The sequence below is a fragment of the Cryptomeria japonica genome, chromosome 5 (genome assembly GCF_030272615.1).
Source record: "Cryptomeria japonica chromosome 5, Sugi_1.0, whole genome shotgun sequence".
Classification (NCBI taxonomy): Eukaryota; Viridiplantae; Streptophyta; class Pinopsida; order Cupressales; family Cupressaceae; genus Cryptomeria; species Cryptomeria japonica.
The window spans coordinates 857,203,124-857,224,608 of NC_081409.1; the positions used below are offsets into that span (position 1 = coordinate 857,203,124).

At 36.5% G+C, this 21,485-nt stretch overlaps 1 pseudogene; it reads right to left on the reverse strand.

Annotated features, from left to right (window-relative positions):
- Positions 1–15,467: 15,467 nt before the first annotated feature.
- On the reverse strand, positions 15,468–16,810 carry LOC131043792 (pectate lyase 1-like; annotated as a pseudogene).
- Positions 16,811–21,485: the final 4,675 nt, after the last annotated feature.

A 21,485-nucleotide genomic window follows, 5' to 3' on the forward strand; every position in this document is an offset into this window, starting at 1 on the left:
TTACTAGCAAATAGGTCCAGGTTATGCACCGGAAAGCATATCTATTCTAGATCAGCACGACATGTTATAGAGATGATTTGTTATTATTGTAAATGCATTGAGCCGACATGATGCATCACTTATTGATTCATTTGTAACTAATTTTATTGTAATATTTTTAGTGAGCCGACCTATTCAATTGGTTTTAGGTTATGGTATATATGCGATAAGGAAAAGGACTATAATACAATATATGTGGAAATAAGCAGAGCTATACACACATACATGATTTGAAGGTTCAAGGAAGGTTTTTGTGAAGGCAATCAGAACTAAACCAGTATTGAATCCAACATATGAAGATGCTATTTTATGCAGTACATTATCATTGGATTTAACCATCCAATTGTAGTCAGTGTGACTACCATTTTGTGATTGAGCAGTGAGCTCTAGGCAGGTGGCCTTTCTGCATGTGAAAAATCCATATTGTATACACATACTATCTGCAGTAGTATCATTTGATTGTGGGTAAGGCTTCCCACCGTGGTTTTTCCCCTTACAGGGTTTCCACATACAAATATTTGTGTTATGTGTTGTGGATGTTATTGTCTTTCTATTTCATGCATTAATCTTTACCAGTACTGTAATTAACTGATAAAACTGTCTATCGGTATAAAGTTTGGTTTACCAGCATTAAGCATTAAGTTTTGGTTAAGTTGATTTTGGTTGAATTTATTGGACAACTGATTCAGCCCCCCCCCCCCCCCTCTCAGTTGTCTCGGAGACCTAACACTCCACTTGTTCCAGAAGTGAAAGTAGTGAATTCTCAAGGTGAACAAGTTGAGGTAGATGCTTCCCCTATTTTGGAAGAGGCTAAAAAGAAAGATGTGATGGATACGGGTAAAGAAGGAGAGTAGAAGATAAATGATGAGTCGATGCATGTGTATGTAGTTGAGGAATCTTAGAATCCTCTGGTTGACACTGTTGAGATAACTAAGAAGGATGCTGTCCTAGTTAAGGATGAGGCAGAAAAGGTAGTAGAAGAGAAGAATATTAAGGCTAGGAAGAACCTACTTCTGAAGCATGAGACACTGTTGAGGATATCAAGGAGTTTCTTTATAGGGACAAGCAATTTTTTGATAATCCAATATCATCCCAAAGGCCAGTTAACTTGGATTATCTCTCTCCCATCCAGAGGCTAAAGCTAACACCACTTGCATAGGCTAAGGCAAGAGAGGAGATCTTAAAGTCTCACATAGAGGATAGTGAGCTTGTGAATCTTTCATCTGGTATCATGCAGAAAATAATGTCTACATTTAAAAAGGATAGATCTCATTCCACTTCTAGCCAAGTTAAAAGTTTGATCAATTCAGTAAGTACTCACTTTGAGTCATTAGAGAAGTCAATTGAGGTCAAAGTCCACAATAAATTTAATGCCAAGAGGTTCAAGATATTAAATAGAATGATTTATAATGATAGATTTGTGTTAGATACTTGTGTTGAGAGAATTCAAGATGTAGTATCCGAAGGTGGCAATTTGTCTATCACTATCAAAATTGACTGAGGGTATTGATAAGAAGTCCATGGAGCATTAAAAACAATTAGCTGGTATATCTCAATCATTTGATCCCTTGTCAGTCTCTATGGCTGGTCATGAAGATCAATTAATATCTCTACTTGATAAAATAAAGAGCTTAAGCCATGATAAGGAGAGGATTATTGTCAAAGTTGGTGAGCTTCAGAGTCACATAACTCCCAAGTTGGACACAATTCTCAGTGCATTGAAGGAAGTTCAGTTTGTAGTAGTCACCAGTGACCCGTCTGACCTTAAGTACGTAGAGATGCAAGAATATATCTTTAGTGGCCTCATATCAATCCTAGAATATCTCAAGAAGGGATGGGATAGCAATTTGAGCTTATTAAAAAATGTTTTTGCAGATATTTTCAAGCTTATGTAAGTTAGTAAGGTCTATGTGTACATATGCCACACTATATAGAATTTTGTGTAAATTTATGGCATGCAGATCCCCACCTTTGCCATTGATGTCAAAGGGGGAGTGTAGGGAAGTGAAAAATATTGCATTCATCTTAGGGGGAGTTCGGGAATTTTGAATTTTTGAGTTTTGTAGTGTATATATGCTAGTACTGATTTTGACACAATCATTTTTCACTAAGTATTATCATCAATTCCAAAGGGGGAGATTATTGGCGTGAGATACTCCATAGGATGTTAGATGTTATTGATGGAAACTGCAGTTAGAGATTCTATCTGCAGTTCATAATTTTCCTATACCAGAAGTCATTTTGAAGATTTGGTTATGTTTAGAAAGTTAGAATAGATCATTCAATAGAGTTTAATATTTTTGTCAATATTTCATTTTTGTTGAATATTTTGTCTTACAGAGCTAGAGGAAGATGGTTAGATGTCTCGAGTACCTTATTCTAGAATCTTAGCCTCTGGTGATGATTTTCGTGTGAGTTAGAATATCTAATGTACAAGTTTTTGGGTTGAACACTGTGGTGTGGGCGACTTGGATATTTGATCATTGTGCGGAATCGATGGAGTAATTTTGGTGATTGTTTCTGTGATCGTGAATTTTAAGCCGACATTTAGGAAGTGCGTGAAAATTTCCTTTTGGTCTGCATATGTATTGGAGTTTAGATTGAGCTGGCTATGTTTGCATATTTCATTATTTGCATAATATTCTTGAAGAAGACATGTAGATGACCTAATATCACATTGAGGATATATAAGACCGATGGATATGATAATTTTAAATATCGGTGAATTGGTGGAAAGTGTCTATGATAGATTGTACATAGTTTCACATGTGGAAATGAAGGATATGTGCTCCAGAATATTACAGAATCACGGAATAAAGAAGTGTAACAGAGTAGTGTAAGATTAAGTGTTTTATACTTAACCATAACTATACTTTGGCATTTGTAAATATTATTTTTCAACTCAGACATTCCAACTATCTTTTGTAAAAAATATTATAAGACAATGATTCTTCTCAAGGTTGTAGCCCTTCTCATTTTGAGCAGTGAGCTCTAGGCAGTGTGCCTGAATGTATGTACATTTCCAATGTAATATTTCTATACTTCCATAGAGTATATTTATAATTTCAGTTCATTCCCACCGTGGTTTTCCCTTAATCAGTCTTCCACATATAAAAATATTTATGTTATGGTGTTGTGGATATTTACTTTATGTGTTTACATCTTTGTTTTGTTGATTTGAATTAAGTACTTAAAGGATCAGTTTACTAAGGTTAAAAATTGCAAAAGATTGATTCACCCCCCACTCTCAGCATTCCTTTATTCCAACAATCTATGAAAATCTAAATAAAAACACAAAGGAGTCAACAAGCACAAGAGATTTACACAATATTATATGTACATGGAGAAAAAATATTAATATCCATTATAAAATGAGGCAAAGTTTGTATTATCTTAAAATAAGTATAATACTCTCAATCCCTTACTTTTTCATCATAATTGATGGCATATATGTACCTATGCAACTTTGGGCTTCTCTACCTTCTCACCTATATCTTTAATAAAATATGAACTACAATGTTGTGAATCCATAAAATATTGTGCCCAAACTTGATGAAAATATCATGCCTAAATTTTCAAGAGGAAACTTTAAAATGCTAAACCAAGAATCTTACAAAACAGTCATACTTGATAGAAAAAGAAAATCTCTATATTTGGAGCATTCAATTGTCAAGCCCTATAAATTAGGTGGCATGCATTTTGACCTTATCACATCATCTCAAATTGTAATATTATTTTAGCAAGTGAAAAGTAAATAAATAATTATTATCTTTTATTAACATAAAAGGGCTTTATAGGGACCCGATACCCAATTCCATCAAAACATAAACAAAGTTAAAAAAAGACTAAACAATAGCTAAATAGAAATAGAAACAAGGAGAGTGTTGGTGTAAATAAATATTCATTTTGGATATTATTACACTTTACTTAAGTTACCTTAGGATAATGCATCTCTTCGTAGTTTGGATTTGAGACACTTAGGGAAGTGTGCACATAGGGATAGAGCTTGTAGGAGAAATTCCACCTTTTGTGGTCTTATTTTGCTGTTACATTCCACATTCGGTGGGTCATCCACCTCTTGTGGAATATTATAGTATTTCTCCTACCTACCCCTAGTATTTCTTACCTACCCTTGTTTCTCATTGAGCCATATGTCATATTTTTGTGCTCATACATCCATAAGGCCTTGCCCATATAAGCAGGCCTATATTCATTGTATTGGTTAATCCAGTTGATCATTTTGCATATTGATGAGAATATAGTTTGTTCTTGTCATTCTATTGTCTCTTTTATGCTTTTCATTGTGCCCTTGATCTTGGCAAAATCCTACATGGTATCAGAGCTATTGGGCCTTCATTGATCAGTTTTTTGGAGACACTTTGAAGGCTTCTATTTTCGGATTTGGGGATCTTCATTTTTTGGGGGCGTCGTACAGTGATTTGGACATCACCGTTGAATTCGGGAGGCCGTTTCCATAAATTTCGACTATAAAGTCTACCTATTTTGGTGAGAAATTTTTTTTTCCCCATTTTGGCTATTATCGTAGAGATTTCGAAAAAAATTTTAAAAAAATATTTTTCAAAATAAAAAAGTGAAATTTTTCGAAAAAAAAAAAAGAAAAATATAAAAATTTTTTTTTTTGTGTTGTTGGGGGTCCGCAGACCCCCCCATACTTCACAGTACTCTGCGCATGTTGCAAGTGATGTAGGCCATGTACCTGCACTGTCACCGTAACTTCGTTGTCGGAGCTCCCGCCATCGCCTCACTCTGCACGCCGCCGACTATTCTGCGACTCCCGCCGGCCGCCTCGCTCCCACTGCTGGCCCCCTAAGCTCCCAACCCCCTCGGCTCCCAGCCTGCTGCGACTGTCTACCTCCCGCCGCCGCCGCAGATCCTCTCCGGTGCCCGTCTACCCAGCACCGCCGTGGGCCAAAGATCTCTGGCGACCGACCAGTCAACCCCGGCCGCCACGTGGAGCCCAGTCAGCTACCGAGACCCCGTCACGTGGCACACGCGCAGTCGTCCGTACGCCACGCCACGCAGGCCATCCGTACGCCACTGCACAGTGCCACATCATCATCCGTACGACACCCCAGTCATCTGCCCAGTCAGTAGTCCATACAGTATGGATGCCCAGTCAGCAGGGAGGCGAAGTTTTCGCGATGGTCATATGGCCGTCAAATTTAACACAGTAAACTGCTGATGTCACCGCCACATCAGCAATTTTTTGAAATTTTTTTAACCCCTCTCCATTGGGCTTTTTAGTTTTGCAGTCCAACTTTGAAAGGCCATATCTTGCTCATTTTTGCTCCTTTTTTGGTGCAATTTTTTTTTGAAATGGGCTAAAATTTCATGATCTTCACAGTGGTGTAGTTATTTTCTGATTTTGGTGCACAGGTTTTTCAAAATTTTTGGATTCTCTCAGTTGTACCTATCCAATCCTAAATTCTGAAATTCAAAGGCCTTGTTTGAGCTCATACGACCTCCTTTTCAGGTGCTATTTTTTTTGAAAGTGCACGTTTTTTCGTCTACTTTCATAATCTATGATCAAATTTCAGAGATTTTGAGTGGAATTTGTACTTTCAGATATTGGTCTTATTTGGCCTATTAGGTACTTGTAAATTGCTTGGATCTTAGTTAGATCTCTTGCATTATCAATTTGAGTCTCTTTTGGCCTTATTGAGGCAGTTGTAAAATTGTAAATCAGAAGTCCACTTTGCCATTTTTTGCAAGTGGCCCATTGTATACACACTACTTATAAAGTGCCAAAATCATCACTTTTGGGGGGGGTTCTTTGATTGAGTGAATTTGGAGGGGTGTCTTGTGTGATTGTGCCTCTCTTTGTGCTCTTTCCATTTTTGTTGCAATGAGTCCTAATAAATTTCCACCTCTAACTCCACATAATTATGCATCATGGAAACTTAAAGTATGGAGTAAACTAGTGGAAAAGGGTCTCACACATTACATAGATGGAACAATAACAACACCACCTAATCCTAAGGCTGATCCAAATGCTCAATTAGAATGGCTCACAAAGAATTGCATGGCTCTTGGAACCTTATGCAAGTATGTATCAGATGACCTCATTTTTCACATTGAGAAGTGTAAAACAATCAAAGAGGCTTGGGATATGTTTCAGAAATTGTATGGACAAGTTGATGAAACCAGAGGCTATCAGATTGACAATGAGCTCACCAACTTGGATCCCAAGAGTTTTGATACAATCCAAGACTATGTCACCAAAGCAAATGAGCTAAGAGAAAAGCTTAAGGATTGTGGAATTGACAAAAAGGATGCTCAGTTGATATTCAACTTGTTGGACAAGCTTGCACCAGAATATGCAGCATTTTTATCTAGCTTCCAAACTCTTCGTCTGATAGTGGGGAGTTCTTATGTTATGCCTTGATTTGATGCTTTCACAGAAATGTTAATATTGGAACAATCTAAGTTGTTGAACATGGGGTTTCTCAAGTCTTCAAAGTCCAAGGCTTTGGTGGCTAATCAAGGGAATCAAGGAAGTCAAGGCAAAGATTCCAACAAGAAGAAGAAGCACTCTAAGTCTAAGCCACACCAAGAAAAAGGACAATCATCCTCTCCATCACAAGGCGATTTTTCATCCTCTTCCAAGAAGGGGACCCCACCTAAGAAGGATAAACCAACTTGTGCATATTGCAAGAAGTATGGTCATGATGAGCATCGATGCCACGCAAAGCAAGTTGATGAGTTAACTAATCTTCTCAAGAAAAACAACATCAACTTGCCATCTGCCTACACAAAGAAGGATTCATCTCCTTCCTCTTCCTCATAGTCTAAGGGAAAAGGGCAAGCATTTGTGGCTACAACAGGTTCTTCACAGCAGTGGATACTTGACTTGGGTGCCTCATATCACATGGGTTCTACAAAGGAGCAGTTTTCTTCATTGGAGCCATCTAAGGTACCTCACATTTACATAGGTGATGATACACAAGTAGAGGTTGAAGGGAAAGGTTCAGTTGACATGGATGATGGAACATTTGAGAATGTTCTCCATGTTCCTAACTTGTCTACCAACCTTCTCTCCATCTACCAAATCACTCACTATGGGAATGGGAAAAAGGTTGAGTTTACACCAGATTCAGTTGTAGTAAAGGAACTTGATGATGATGCCTTGGTAGTAGTGGGACAAGTCAATGACAACTCAAGGCTTTATTCATTCTCCCACTTTGTGCCAAGTTCACCTTCTAGGGCCTTGCTTACTCATTCAAATTTAGAAAGTAAGCTATGGCATGAGTGGTTTGGTCACCTCAACTACCACTATCTTCAGCAGCTAAGCACTAAAGACATGGTCACAGGTCTACCTCGAATCAATTTTTCAGAGGGTGTCTGTTCAGGTTGTTCCATGGGCAAGCATCCCGAGGAGATGTTTGATAAAGGGAAAGCTTGGAGAGCTTTGGAAGTTCTTCAACTTGTTCACAACGATGTAGCAGGTCCATTTCCAGCACCTTCATTTAGTAAGGCCCACTATGTTCTCACCTTCATTGATGACTACTCCCGCTTCACTTGGGTCTACTTTCTCATTCATAAGAGTGAAGTATTTGACAGATTTCAGGACTTCAAGACTCGTGTGGAGAAGCAATTAGGGAAAGTGGTCAAGATTCTTCGCACAGATAATGGAAGGGAATATGTGAACAAAAGACTTGAGGATTTTTGTACATTTGAAGGGATTGATCTTTAGCATTCTGTAGCATACACTCCACAACAGAACGGGGTTGCAGAACGCAAGAATAGAACTCTCAAAGAAATGGCTAGCTGTATGATACATGCACGTTCTCTTGAACCCACCTTTTGGGCAGAGGCTATCAGTTGTGCCACACACATCCAGAATCAGGTTCCTCACAAAGCTTTGCAAGGTATTACTCCTTTTGAAGCTTGGGCTGGTAGGAAACCTATTGTGAGACATTTCAGAGTCTTTGGGTGTCCAGCATGGGCTCACATACCTCCACAGAAATGCAAGGCATTAGAACCACAGAGTCGACCTTGCATATTTGTTGGATATCCTGAGGGTGTTAGGGCATATAGATTGATGGATCTAGAGACACATGAGGTATTCATTGAGAGGAGTGTTCACTTTGAGGAAAGCTCTCCTAGCTTAGCCTCTCTACCTTCTCCACCTTCCTCCATTATGGATAGTGATGTTAGTGATTCAAACGATGAGACTCCTTCAACTCCAACTCACAGGGTTACACCTCCACAGGGTCCACTTGCAGTTGAGGAGCCTCATTCTCCACCTCCACCTAGACCTTGATGGGCTCGACAGACACTTGAGTCCGCAGGTTCTCTTGTTGGGGATCCTTCAGATACATGGAGAACTCAATCACAACATCAAGATCTTCCACATGCATTCATTGCTACCACTTCCGATCCACAGACATTTAGGGAAGCATCAGGGTTTCCTAAGTGGGACCACGCTATAGAGGAAGAGTATAGTTCCTTGATGAGGAACAACACATGGGATCTAGTCCATCTCCCTAAGGGGAGAAAGATGGTTTGATGTAAGTGGATCTATCGGACCAAGTTTGCAGCGGATGGTAGTGTGGATAAGTATAATGCTCAGCTTGTTGCGAAAGGTTTTTCTCAGGTTGCAGGTGTTGACTATACTGAGACCTTTGCACCCGTAGCCAAGATGAACTCCATTTGTTTGACACTTGCTATTGCTGTAGCTCATGGTTGGGTTGTACATCAGATCGATGTGAAGAGTACTTTTCTTCATGGTGATCTTGATGAGGAGATTTATATGGAGTAGCCATAGGGTTTCATCTAGGATACTTCCTTGGTTTGTAGACTACGGAAATCTCTCTATGGCCTTAAGCAGGCCCCCAGGGCTTGGTATGCCAAGATGGATTCCTTTCTTCTCTCCGCAGGTTTCACCAGGTGTCATCCCGATACGAATGTCTACATTTTGCTACAAGATGACTCTCACTTGATACTTGTGCTCTATGTTGATGACTTGATCATTAGCAGGGTCAAATCTGCTTTGCATGACAGATTTGCTATGACTGACTTGTGTCTTTTGCACTACTTTCTCGGGATAGAGATTTCACAGTCACCTTTCGGGATTACACTATCGCAGCCCAAGTATGCTCTTGATCTACTTGCACGCTTTCATATGGTTGATTGTAAGCCTGCCCCGACTCCCTTTCTTTCAGGAGTCAAGCTTGAGGCTCAGTGTTCTTCTCCACCAGTTGATGCCACTTTGTATCATCAACTTATGGGTAGTCTCATCTACTTGACTCATACACACCCTGATATTTCATTTGCAGTTGGCATGGTTTCTCGCTTCATGCAGGAACCACATGAGCTTCATTGGAAAGCCGCCAAACGCATCCTTCATTACATCCAGGGTACACATCACTATGGGATTCACTATGCAGCAGGCACAGGACTTCGCTCGATTGGTTACACAGACTCCGATTGGGTTGGCGATCTAGTTGATCGTAAGTCTACTTCTGGTTACAGTTTTCACCTTGGTTTAGGCCCGATTTGTTGGCAGAGCAAGAAGCAACATGCTATTGCTCTCTCTTTGACTAAGGTTGAGTATCGAGGCACTGTTAACGCAGCGACTGAGACCATTTGGCTCCAGCAGATTCTCACTGAGTTTGGATTCACCACTCCACGGCCGACAGTTCTACATTGTGATAATCAAAGTGCTATTGCAATCTCGAAGAACCCGGTCTAGCACTAGCGGACCAAACACATCGAGATTCATATGCACTATATCTGAGAGCTCATCCAGGAGTAGGTCATTGATTTGCAGTATTGTCCTACAACAAAGTAGGTTGCTGACATATTCACCAAACCTTTCACTGAGAGTAAGTTCTAGCAGTTGTGAGCTCTCTTGGGGGTGCGAGATGTGTCATTAGGGGGGGTCAGCTGACTACTCCTTCCTCTCTTATGGGGGGGACTTTTTCCTCTTTGAGGTTTTGTCCTTCTTCTTTGAGAGTCTTTTGTACATTCATCTCTCTTTTGGGAGGGAGTTTTTTTCCCATTGGGTTTTCTCCCTTTCTCCGTTTGTGAGAGATTGCATTGCATAGTTTTTCTTGCATTTGCATATTGTACATGGGTACCTATCATGGCCTAGTAGCCGGGACCCATCTTGCATTGTTGACTTGAGTCTTCATTCCCCTAAGTTGCACTTAAGGGGTGTGCTGGTGTAAATAAATATTCATTTTGGATATTATTACAATTTACTTAAGTTAACTTAGGATAATGCATCTCTTCGTAGTTTGGATTTGAGACACTTAGGGAAGTGTGCACATAGGGATAGAGCTTGTAGGAGAAATTCCACCTTTTGTGGTCTTATTTTGCTGTTACACTCCACATTCGGTGGGTCATCCACCTCTTGTAGAATATTATAGTATTTCTCCTACCTACCCCTAGTATTTCTTACCTACCCTTGTTTCTCATTGAGCCACATGTCATATTTGTGTGCTCATACATCCATAAGGCCTTGCCTATATAAGCAGGCCTATATTCATTGTATTGGTTAATCCAGTTGATCATTTTGCATATTGATGAGAATACAGTTTGTTCTTGTCATTCTATTGTCTCTTTTATCCTTTTCATTGTGCCCTTGATCTTGGCAAAATCCTACAGAGAGCACCCCACAAAGTTCAACAAACAAAAAATAAAACGAAAGCAAAAAAAACAAGCTCGAATTGCCTCTTTCTTTTTTTTTTCAAGTGGTCCTAGTAGAGGGCTCATAGAGGTCTACATATCCTGGTTCTTCTTGTCCACATTGACATTTGAGGATAGATCAGATCTGACCGATTAATCTTTCTAAATGATAATTTTCTCGTTAACTCTTTTGAGTCCTTCTGCACTGTTAAAAATTGCCTCTTTACTAATCTCCGCCAAACCCTTGATTTTGTGCTTTAAATCCTGTATATCATTCTCCAGCCTATCAATCCTAGCCTCATGCTTTGTCTTCATGACCTTGATATATTCCATAATTTTTTGAGTCAGCTTCAAGAGTTTATCAGTTTTATCAGGTGCTAGATTATCAGTGAAAGAGTCTATAATGTCCTTGATACCTTGTTTTAGAAGATTAATTTCGTCAAAGACATGGTGGAAACATTTCTCTTGGTTAGAAAATGAATTATCTAGTAGCCTGTCAACATCCATCTCATCATTTTTAATCTAGTTGGGGTCCATAGTAAGGGGAATGCCAAGTTTAACTTCATCCTCCCCTTTATCCTGAGACTCCACCCTTTTCCCAGTTTTCAGCTTTTTTAGATTCTGCGAGCCCAAATTTTGGGGTTGAAAAATAGGGATTTTCAACTTTTTCGCTACCAATGTAGGTGGGTTTTTCCTTTTCCTACTACTAGTAGTATCGAGCATGGGCTTCTACAGGTGTCCCTCATCCTTCGAGGGTTTGTATTCAAATTCATCTAACACATGGATGTCATTCCAGTCCATGGTCATCCCACCCTCCTTCTCATCAAATTTCGTATATGAAACATTATGCACATCCTAGCTGGCTAAGGGTTTGGGGTTTGTCAAAATAGGGGATGATTTTACCTCATGAGTCCTAGCATACTCCATAATTAGGAGTATTAACCCCTCATGCAAAACCAGATTTTTCTCATTCTCAAAATGCTTATGAATGGTATTCTCAAGAGATGACAATAAATAAAACATCGATAATTTTTATCATGCCTCAAGTGATTTAGAATAGTGAAATGATAAGTAAAAATAATACCAAAGCAACCATCAAGGGTTACGTACCTCATAGTAAACTCTGCCATATCTGCCCAAAGCTTCAGAATATCCTTTCAGTTGTAACCTCCATTTGGGTTCTTCCTAACTCTACTTCTTTCACTCTTTTTGTCATAGAAAATTGATAGGGCTTCTTCTGAGTTTTTCCTTTCTTTGTAGAATATTTTTCCCTCCATACTTAGCCTTATAATCTCAGCTATGAAGGGTTCATATATCCTGAATTTAGCACCATACACACTTAGCACCCCATTGTTCTAGTTTTAATAAACATTTTCGTGATCTTGTGGTTCTGACCATGGAGTCTTCTTACATAAGGTTCCAAACCACCATCCACAACTTCTATCCATAGCTCACATGATGAAAGTTGCATTTTTTCTTCTCTCCACCCATATAATTGTTACCTCTATTAATTTTAGCATTTACATTAAAACCAAACTTCAACCAGGCAATAAAAAACTAGGCCCACTAGAAAATTCTAGGAAGTCAGCTCCACTTCTTTCTAGGAGTGGCTTTACACATGTGAAAAGCTATCATAATTATGCTCTATTGGAGAGATATTTTTGGTGTCCTTCCACGCCATTTCAAATAAATGAAAGGGAAAAGAATCCCCTTCCCACCACCATTTTTCATCACCCCTAGTGACACCAAGATTTGCCATGTGGTCCACAGGTATATTGCCATCCCTAAAAATGTGTTAAATTTGAATTTCTTCATGTTTGGAAATGATTTCAAAGCAATCCTGCATTATATGATTAATTGTCTAGCTACGGGTTGTCCTTTTAATCAAGCAGTTGATTATGTTTACATAATCACTTTCTAGGTAGACCCTTCTAAACCCTCCCCAAAGAGCCAATTTAAGCCCAATGTAGGCAACATTTGCCTTAGCATAATGGTTTGTCTGAGTTCCCAAGGGTAGTGCCACTACTGAGACAAGCCTACCATTGTAATCATGAGCAACTCCCCCACAACCTCGAATAAATATTGTTACCAATGGATCTTAGAATCCTTATGACTTCATTTAAAAAAAATATATATTATGACATTTAAATACATATGATTTAAAATATTCATGGCACCTTAATTCTATTAAGTTTTCTCTCATTAGTAGGCTTCATCAACTATATGTTTCTTTGTGCTTTTATCGATTGCAATAGGTTTGGCAACATTTTCTATGCTCATCATTTGCTTCTCCAAGTTCTTAATAATGGTAATTCCAAAATGGTCAACTTTCTTCGAATGATAGTCTCTAGAAATATCTTATTACTACTACTTTAATTTAATATATTCGGTTTCTCTATAAAATACCCATTATAATTTTCTTTGCCTTTATGAATATGACATCTCTTCACTTAGATTAAAAAAAGGTACAATAATTTTCCAAATATTTAATATAAATGGTAAGGGCACTCTCCTCTATCAATCTCTCTTTCTCACACAAAGCAAATTATTGTAGAAATGTAATTTTATAAAATATAAAGAGTAGTTGAACCAAGAAGTTGAATATAGATAAGTATTTATTGATTACAAAAATTTTAATAGTAAAAGCACCCTTGTTTTCTTCATAAGTATATTTCCAATAACATATGTAATATTGTAGAAAAAATAAACATATTTTGTAATAATTTGTAAATGATAAAAAAATAATATAATGTACTAACTACAAACTAAAATATGTAATATCATTAACATTTGTGTCATTCTACAAATTGGTTACTTGAAGATTGATGTTAATCTTTTTGTACTTAATGAGATTCATTAATACATCATTTTTCTTGATCATTTTGTTGGACAAAATAAGTTTGTCAATATTATTTAGTCTACTCTTTTCTTATACAATTTGTTGTGATTCTGATTACATGCTAATAATCTTGAAAAATCATGGTATCTAGTTAAAAATTTTATACTAAAAAAATGATAGGAAAAGAAAAAGAAAATTTGACTTAGAAAAGTATAAGCCTAAAGCATATGACTTTGGTTTTTTTTTAAGAAGAATCCAACCCAACTTTTTTGACATGTTGCCTTGTGGCTAATAACACTATTTTACATAAATATGAAAGCTAGGAACTTCATATTGATTTTACAAAATAGGGGAATGAAAAGAGAAATGCAAGTAGAGAATTCAATATGCCACATGCATAGTGTGATTCTCATGGAGGTGCCATGTGCTTGCATATGCCATATCTAAAATTAGATTGTGGGAGATGTGTCTAGGAAGATTGCTTGATTCTAGAGAAATTTTCACCATTCAATTGAAAAATTCTAAAAGGAGAAATATAAGGTATTAGAAAACTATTTTGAATATTTTTTTGAAAGTTAATAAAGAATTTTAAAACAATGTAATAATTATAATTTTTTATTTATTTTTTATTAGTTTTTAGTAATAGTTTCAATTATTCACGTATGAAGGAAAGTTGACTTTTCTAGGAAACCAAATTGTTCATCCAACCAACTTTCGTCGACCCCATGAACATCAAGAATACCCTGCAAACAAAAATCTGACAAAGATTATTTATATTAAGATTACAGAGATTTAGTTTCTCTAGGTATGACACGAAAGAGATGGAATGCATATATTTCAAGAACTGATGAAATTTTATGTTGTGAATGTAGACAATAATATGGACAAAGTATAGGATAACCTTTGATGTTTACAAACCAAAGCTTTATTTTTATGAGAAGTGGATTTGCAAGCTCTAAAAGAATGGATCAAAATCATGTTTATTGTCTTTATCTAATTTTTGAGAAAAGAATGAACTTTTAAAGAGGTCTGGCATTATTTTGCAAAATTTAAGTTGAATTTATTTTAGGCGAGACAATTGATCGCTCCATGATAAATGATATTTTTTTTTTTTATTTGTTTTGGGAATGTATATTATGTTTAGAAGGCTGAAATCATTAAGAGTTCAGACTGTCCCCACTTGAAAGATTATAAGTTTTAAAAGACGTGACGTAAGACGCAAGACTAGGACTGTCTATCAAATTGTTGTATCACAGTTTTAATGGGCAAATTACTCTACGTTTGGAAACCAAAGACTTGAAGAACACGTAATGCAATCGCTCTATCTTTATAGAGCCCTAATTTATTATCATCCCACAAAGCCCAATTACTATATCTGTATATGTCTCCATCCACCAATCACGTGTCTGAAAACAGACCAGGAATAAAGGGAATTGCAGCTGTCATAACTTGCAAAGCAGAACATTCTTCTCCTCGCCCTCTCTTTCTTCAAGGCGCTACAGTCAACCTACACACTGTCACAAAGATCAATGGCAGGAACTAATAATGAGTGCATAGCCTGAGCATGAATTTGGTATTGTCCATACTTTTCAGAAAAGAGTGGGATCCATTCAGCTGAGAGAAATCGTTAATAATAGTTAGGCAACTTAGAATAAATGACGAATTAATTTGTTAAAGAACACTCGTTTGCATTGGGATTTGAAATTTGTTAGTCCTTTAAGGAAAGTGCACTTGATTTTGAGAGCCGAAACTAGCAACCACATAACTGTCATCCCCCAAGCAGTAAAGAATGGACAATGATCGAATTTAATCTTCTAAAACAGGGGAAGAGTGATCGAATTGAATCCTCGAAGCGATGAAGAATGAGATGAATCGAATGAAAGAATCAAAGAATCATTACGAGAACAGGGATCTAAGTAAAGATTTAACAAGTAAATTACAGGCAAGGGCCGGAGGGAGCGCAGGCTAGGACACCTGCTCTCTCGGTCAAAGTTGGTACTGAGCTTCCATCAGCAACTTTAAATTGCTGGCTTCTCTGGTAGAGGTGAAGTGCTCTTCCTCTGCCAGATGGGACGAAGTATGCCCCTTTCAAAAATGTGTCGCCACAGACTTCCACAGCCAACTCTTTCCATCGGGGCTCTTACGCCATGTCGTCTGCTTTTTGTACTCCTCGTTGGGGGCGACAAAACGATTCCCTTCGCTTCTAATCATAGGCTTGGCACTCCCTCCAATGCCGTAATACCCCATGCCTCATATCTGTTCTTCGCCACGTGTGCATACCCATGTCTGCACCTGCCCAGAAAAACTATCCATATCATGTCAGTTTAGCAGGTTGAGTTACCTACTTGACTGTTCCAGATCGATTATATCGAAATGGAGTTAGGCAGTTAAACACAGGAAATTGAATTTAATTCAATTACAATTTACCTTGGCATGCGCTGAAATAAGCCAGGTCCAAAGTGGTTGAATGCAAAAGTCACTCTCATGTTTTTATCAGCTGTGTAATCATCGCTGTTTCCCAAAAGCATCACCTGTAGCGTTTTATTGCACAGGCAAGATTAGTCATCTATCGCTATTCATGAAACCAGTCTACAGTCCATAATTTTGTTTCTTACCTTATCATGGTGAGAGAAGCGGTTATTAGAAATGGTGACTGCGGTCGAGGCAAGCGTGACATCTACAAGTCCGTCTGCGCGACTGGAGAGGTAGTTATGATCGATCCAAATGTCTCGTGAACAAACAACTGAAATTGCATCCCCATCTTGTGTATCCATCATCTCATGGCTCTTGGATTGTGAGAGGAGAACGTTACCAGCTACACTTGGCTTGCAGTCGTGGATGTTTAATCCGTGGATGATAATGTTGCTGAAATTGAAGAGACGTATGCAAGGCCCATTGCTGATGTGAACATTTGAGCCCCTTGCGTCGATAGTCTTGTGGCTGGCCACAAACAGGGGCATCTCAAGCTTTATCTTCATATCACTGGCGAAAACTATCCATAGAGGACCATCGCAAGAACTCCATATCTCCATATCTGAGAGTCCCGGGCTGGCGATTCAAAGCATTGTCGTTCGGACTGGTGACTGTATACATCTCTCCACCTTTGCCTCCCTTCGCTGCACTTCCAAATCCCACACCACAATCTGCGAGTTTCATTCTGTTTTTTGACCAATTTCGATCTCTTCTCCAGCAATTGTCTATGGCATTATATGAGGGGGCGAAAGTAGACAAGGTGACCTGAAGAGTCAGAATGATCAACAGTACCATGGAGGCAGCCATAAGGAATCTATGTTCCATCAAGATGATTACAGAGTTAAAATCAACGAATCTTGTATTCACGTTCAGATGCCTTAGTCAATCGATTTAATCCAGCAAATGAAAAAATCATTGGTGAGCTCTTGTAGTTATGTTGCATGTTTGGCCTGGCTTGCATAACCTGTGCAGATAGCAGTGAGCCGCCACAAAGTCCGCTCATGCATGAACGAATCAAGATCAACATGAAGTAGTCAAACTATGATACGGACGCCGCAATGGAGACCCGGAGATTTCACAGGTGGCGTCCTCAGGTTTATCCCTTGAAAATGACACAACCTCTTTATTATGAAGTAACTTGTTCTCTTCCAGAATCCACTAATTAATACTTGTGCGGTGGACTCGTGGAGTAGTGCATAGGTTATGTTCATAGAAAACGCATGTGTTTAAATGCCTGCTCTTTGCTCTAAGCCATTACCCAATTATATGATGTCACTGGCAGTTCATTCGTTTCTCCTTTCACTTCATTCTGCTCTAAGAAAATATATTCTTGTCTTTCGGAATACTTCACCTAAATCTCCAACTGAAATTCGGGGAAATGAGGACGACGGAACCAATGTGAGTGATTTAAATTTTAGGGTAAATGAATAATCAAGTACTAGCCTTAACATTCAATTTTATGAGATGGCATTCATAAATATATAAAAGTAAATTTTTAATATTTTAGAAGTTTATTTATTTGTAAATTCGATATGGATATGTTGTAGAGGATGTTATAAATTGATTTGACATTTTATTAAGTTCTTATGTGACATCTGATAAATTGTCTTTGTAAAAATAAATCTCATGTCTATGATTTGGTTCAGTTAGAAGTTTAGATAGAAAACTATAGAACTAATCTTTAAAACTATAGATTTGAATTTATTTGAAGATTTAATTTTATTTTGAGGAGATATAAACTTTTACAACCAAAATATTATGCTGAACCATGCTAGGTCAATTTTGTTGCTGATCAACACTACATATTGGACTATCTTAAAGACCCAAACCTAGAGACTTTTGTAAGTCTACAATGATAAGAAAACTTATCATTAGTTTGTAGGGAATTAAGACCAATTAATATCATGGGTGCTTTAGTTATTTTTTCTTCTATTGCAAGGCCTAGCATGGTTTTTCTACACTTTCATAATAGCACAATCAAAGTGATGTTCTGATACATTGGTCCTTCAACTAGCCAGGTGTATGTCAAAGGCTGAAAGATTCATGTTTAGTTTCTCATTATAATAGTTCATACGAATACTAGTAGACCTCTTTTGAGTAAGAAAAAGATAAAGCATACATGAAACCATAAGTGTTAAAGTACTTTACATCCTTTGAAATGAATCTACTTAGACTTTACTTCAAATATATATAGCATAAAATTCACACAAGTATAACTCTTTGAGTTATTATTAGGCATTATCTCGCAAACGTTTATCATAAATTTATAATACTACATTTTATGTATATGTGGGATCCAATGTAATCTATTTTACAATGAGAGGCAAAGAAAAGGTTCCAAATGAGAATTTGATCATTTAGCACATTAAAGACCAGTGGGCCTAATTATTGCAAAGTAGAGCCTATAGTTCGAAAGGTATGTACATATTTGTATAAATTCGCAATATGAACAAGAAATGCAGACAAATGCAAATCTACACATATGTGTGCACATACATACATATATATAGGTATTGAGTTAAAAATAATTAAATTAAATAATAATTTCATGCTAGTAATAATGGAATTATCATTGAAATAAATCATTTATATTAAATAAGATAGAAGAGATTTCAAGAAAATTTGAAGTACACTCACAAATTAATTAATACGATTCATAGGAAATTCAAAAGTATTGTAATGTTACAAGATAAATAATTTATATTAATTGTTTCTAATTATCATATGGTGCCCAATGGAACAATGCTATTATGATGGGGTACTTCAAATCTTGATCAAGTGAATTATGGAAGCACTTTACAATATTAGAAAATTGTAAAATCATCATATTATTTACTTCTATCACCTTTTTTTCCTTTCCTAAAACTTGATAGGGAGTCAAGTATCTATAGTTTAAGTATAAACTTTATATTTAAATTAAAATTATTAGCCTAGATAAAATGTATTGGAAAAATGGGTCACACAACCTTGAGTATAATTTTACTTTGGAAATAAAAATGGCTTTAGGCTTTCATCCTTAGGGTTCCATGTCCTCGTGATACTTGGTGTCATATTAAATAATATATGGAAGGTGTTTAAGTGGCTTCCTTATCACTTTCACTAAGGATTGTCTAAGTGTCCATTTTTCATTCTTCTATCGTGTATACTAAGTCATGTAAAAGTTAAGTTACATGCATAGTGTTGGACCATAGAAAGTTACTTATATAAGACTTGTAGTGATTTCTAATGGTTCTGTCATAAAATATTGTTCGTTGTGTTATACTCATATGTTAAATTATGGTAGTTCACCATCCCTTGCATGGATTAATCTATATATCCAACTAATTTATGCAGTTTTGGAAATTGTGTCTCTACACAATGATTAATTTGTTTTCATTATCCTCTTTACCCAATTACTAATATGACATCTTGCATAACATGTCCCCATTTTTTATTAGAATATAAATTCATAATATTAGATAATTTAATAAATTAATCAGTTATAAAGTTAGCTAATAATGATATTTAGTTACCAGCTACATTTTCCTTCTTATAAATATACTTTTGTAGTTTATCAAATATATGTAAATTTATTTCAACCTCTTATTATGGTATCAAATTAATGTGACCTTGTGCATGTCGTAGATTAAAGAGTTATGCATGTGAATAATGAAGGCATGTTAAGAATTCATGTGCATGTATGATCAAATCTACAGATTCAAAGATGAAAGAGATGATTTGAGGCTCTTTTCTTGTCAATAAAAGGTACAATTACATTCCCACATTGACATGTGGTGTGGATAAGTATGGTGTAGATGAAAATGATTGATAGAATATGGGAATAAATGATTTTGAATGAATCAAATTTGACCAATGTCTCATGATTTACTCTCACAATTTTCTGATCTTTCTTCCTACCTACCTTAAGAAGCTCCTCAAGAGCACCAAATTTGATATTTTTTTGTTGTAACCCCAACAAAGGTGTAGTTCTATTACTTTTAACAACAACTTGAGGGTCATTCTCTAAGTTACTCATTGAGCTAGCTAAACCTTGAAAATATTTTACCTCTTTTCACCCAACAAAGTTCTGGTTCTATTACTTTTAACAACTTTAGGATCATTCTCTAGGTTAGTCATTGAACTAGCTAAACCTTGACTATCTTTTACCTCTTTTCACCCACTTGTCTTTAAATCACTAGAAGTCAACAAGGGAATATCTATGTCTATTTGATCATTTAGTCCTTCATCCTATGAACCAACAAGAAGAATGTTCTACTTCTCAACCACTGTTTATTTCATCCCTATAGGTACCTAAGTAATACACATCGCTAAAAGGACCTTATCAAACTAGTCTTAAACTTCTAGTGCAATATATATGTTAAACAACTCATTAGTCTACCTATCCTTTAGAGTTTTATTCTTCCTTCTTTACTTATTTGAGTCCTTAACTAGGATAAATTTTCATTAGCTTCAACCATAAGTTCATTATATTTGTTCTATTCGTGTAATTCATGAGACAACCTATTACGCAAAGGACATATAGGACTAGATCTAGGACACATCCACTACAAATGACTATCTTCATGGCAAATTAAGTAATGAAACAGAAGAGTTTCACAATCAATCAATTGGATCAAGAGGTGTATCTCAATAAATTATCTATAATGTCTAGATAGTAAATTGTTAGTAAGAAATTTGAAGGAGATAGACCAATTTTTAGTTCCCACAAATTTTTTGCTAGTTGTAGTCTATAACCATAGAGTTGATCCAATTGAGATGACACCTAGATGAATTTTGGATCCAATCTAACTACTTAAATAAAAATAACTATCATACATATTATTAGATAGACAAGATAGAATTCCATGTTTTAATATCATATAATTTAATGCATATTTCTTTATATCTCCTTTATCATATGTATCTCCCATCTATCACATTAGTATTTCTCATTCTTACTCCAAGTCACCTAGTCACTATCTATCCTATCTCCACTTATACCTCCCTTTAGGGATGTAACCCTTCAATAGTAGCTTTCTATAGTCTATTATTTGGTCAACATCATCCCCTTGACAAAACTCTAACTTGTCATCATGTTAGCTAGTCCTCCTCTATGGTTGGATGTTTTGACAAATGACCTAAAGAGTTTGAAACTGGTCATCACACTATTTCTTAACCATCTACTCATTTTTAATATAGAATTATATTTAAAATATGTTACAAAGAAATGGAAAATTATTTTTGGCTTATTATTGTAAGTCTTTTGTATGTTATTCTTTGACTTGTTTTGACTTTCATATGGTATATACAAAATGTTCAAAGGTATATTTTAAAAGTAGCTATCTAGAATTGTCATAGTTTGATGTGGTGATGCATTATGAGTTTATATTTGAATTTATGTATAGTTCTACTTTGATTTGATTTAAGTGGTTATTTTGGTCTATTATGTATGAAGAATACTCTTCAAAAGCCATATACCCTCTATGTTTTAATCTTGGGTTCA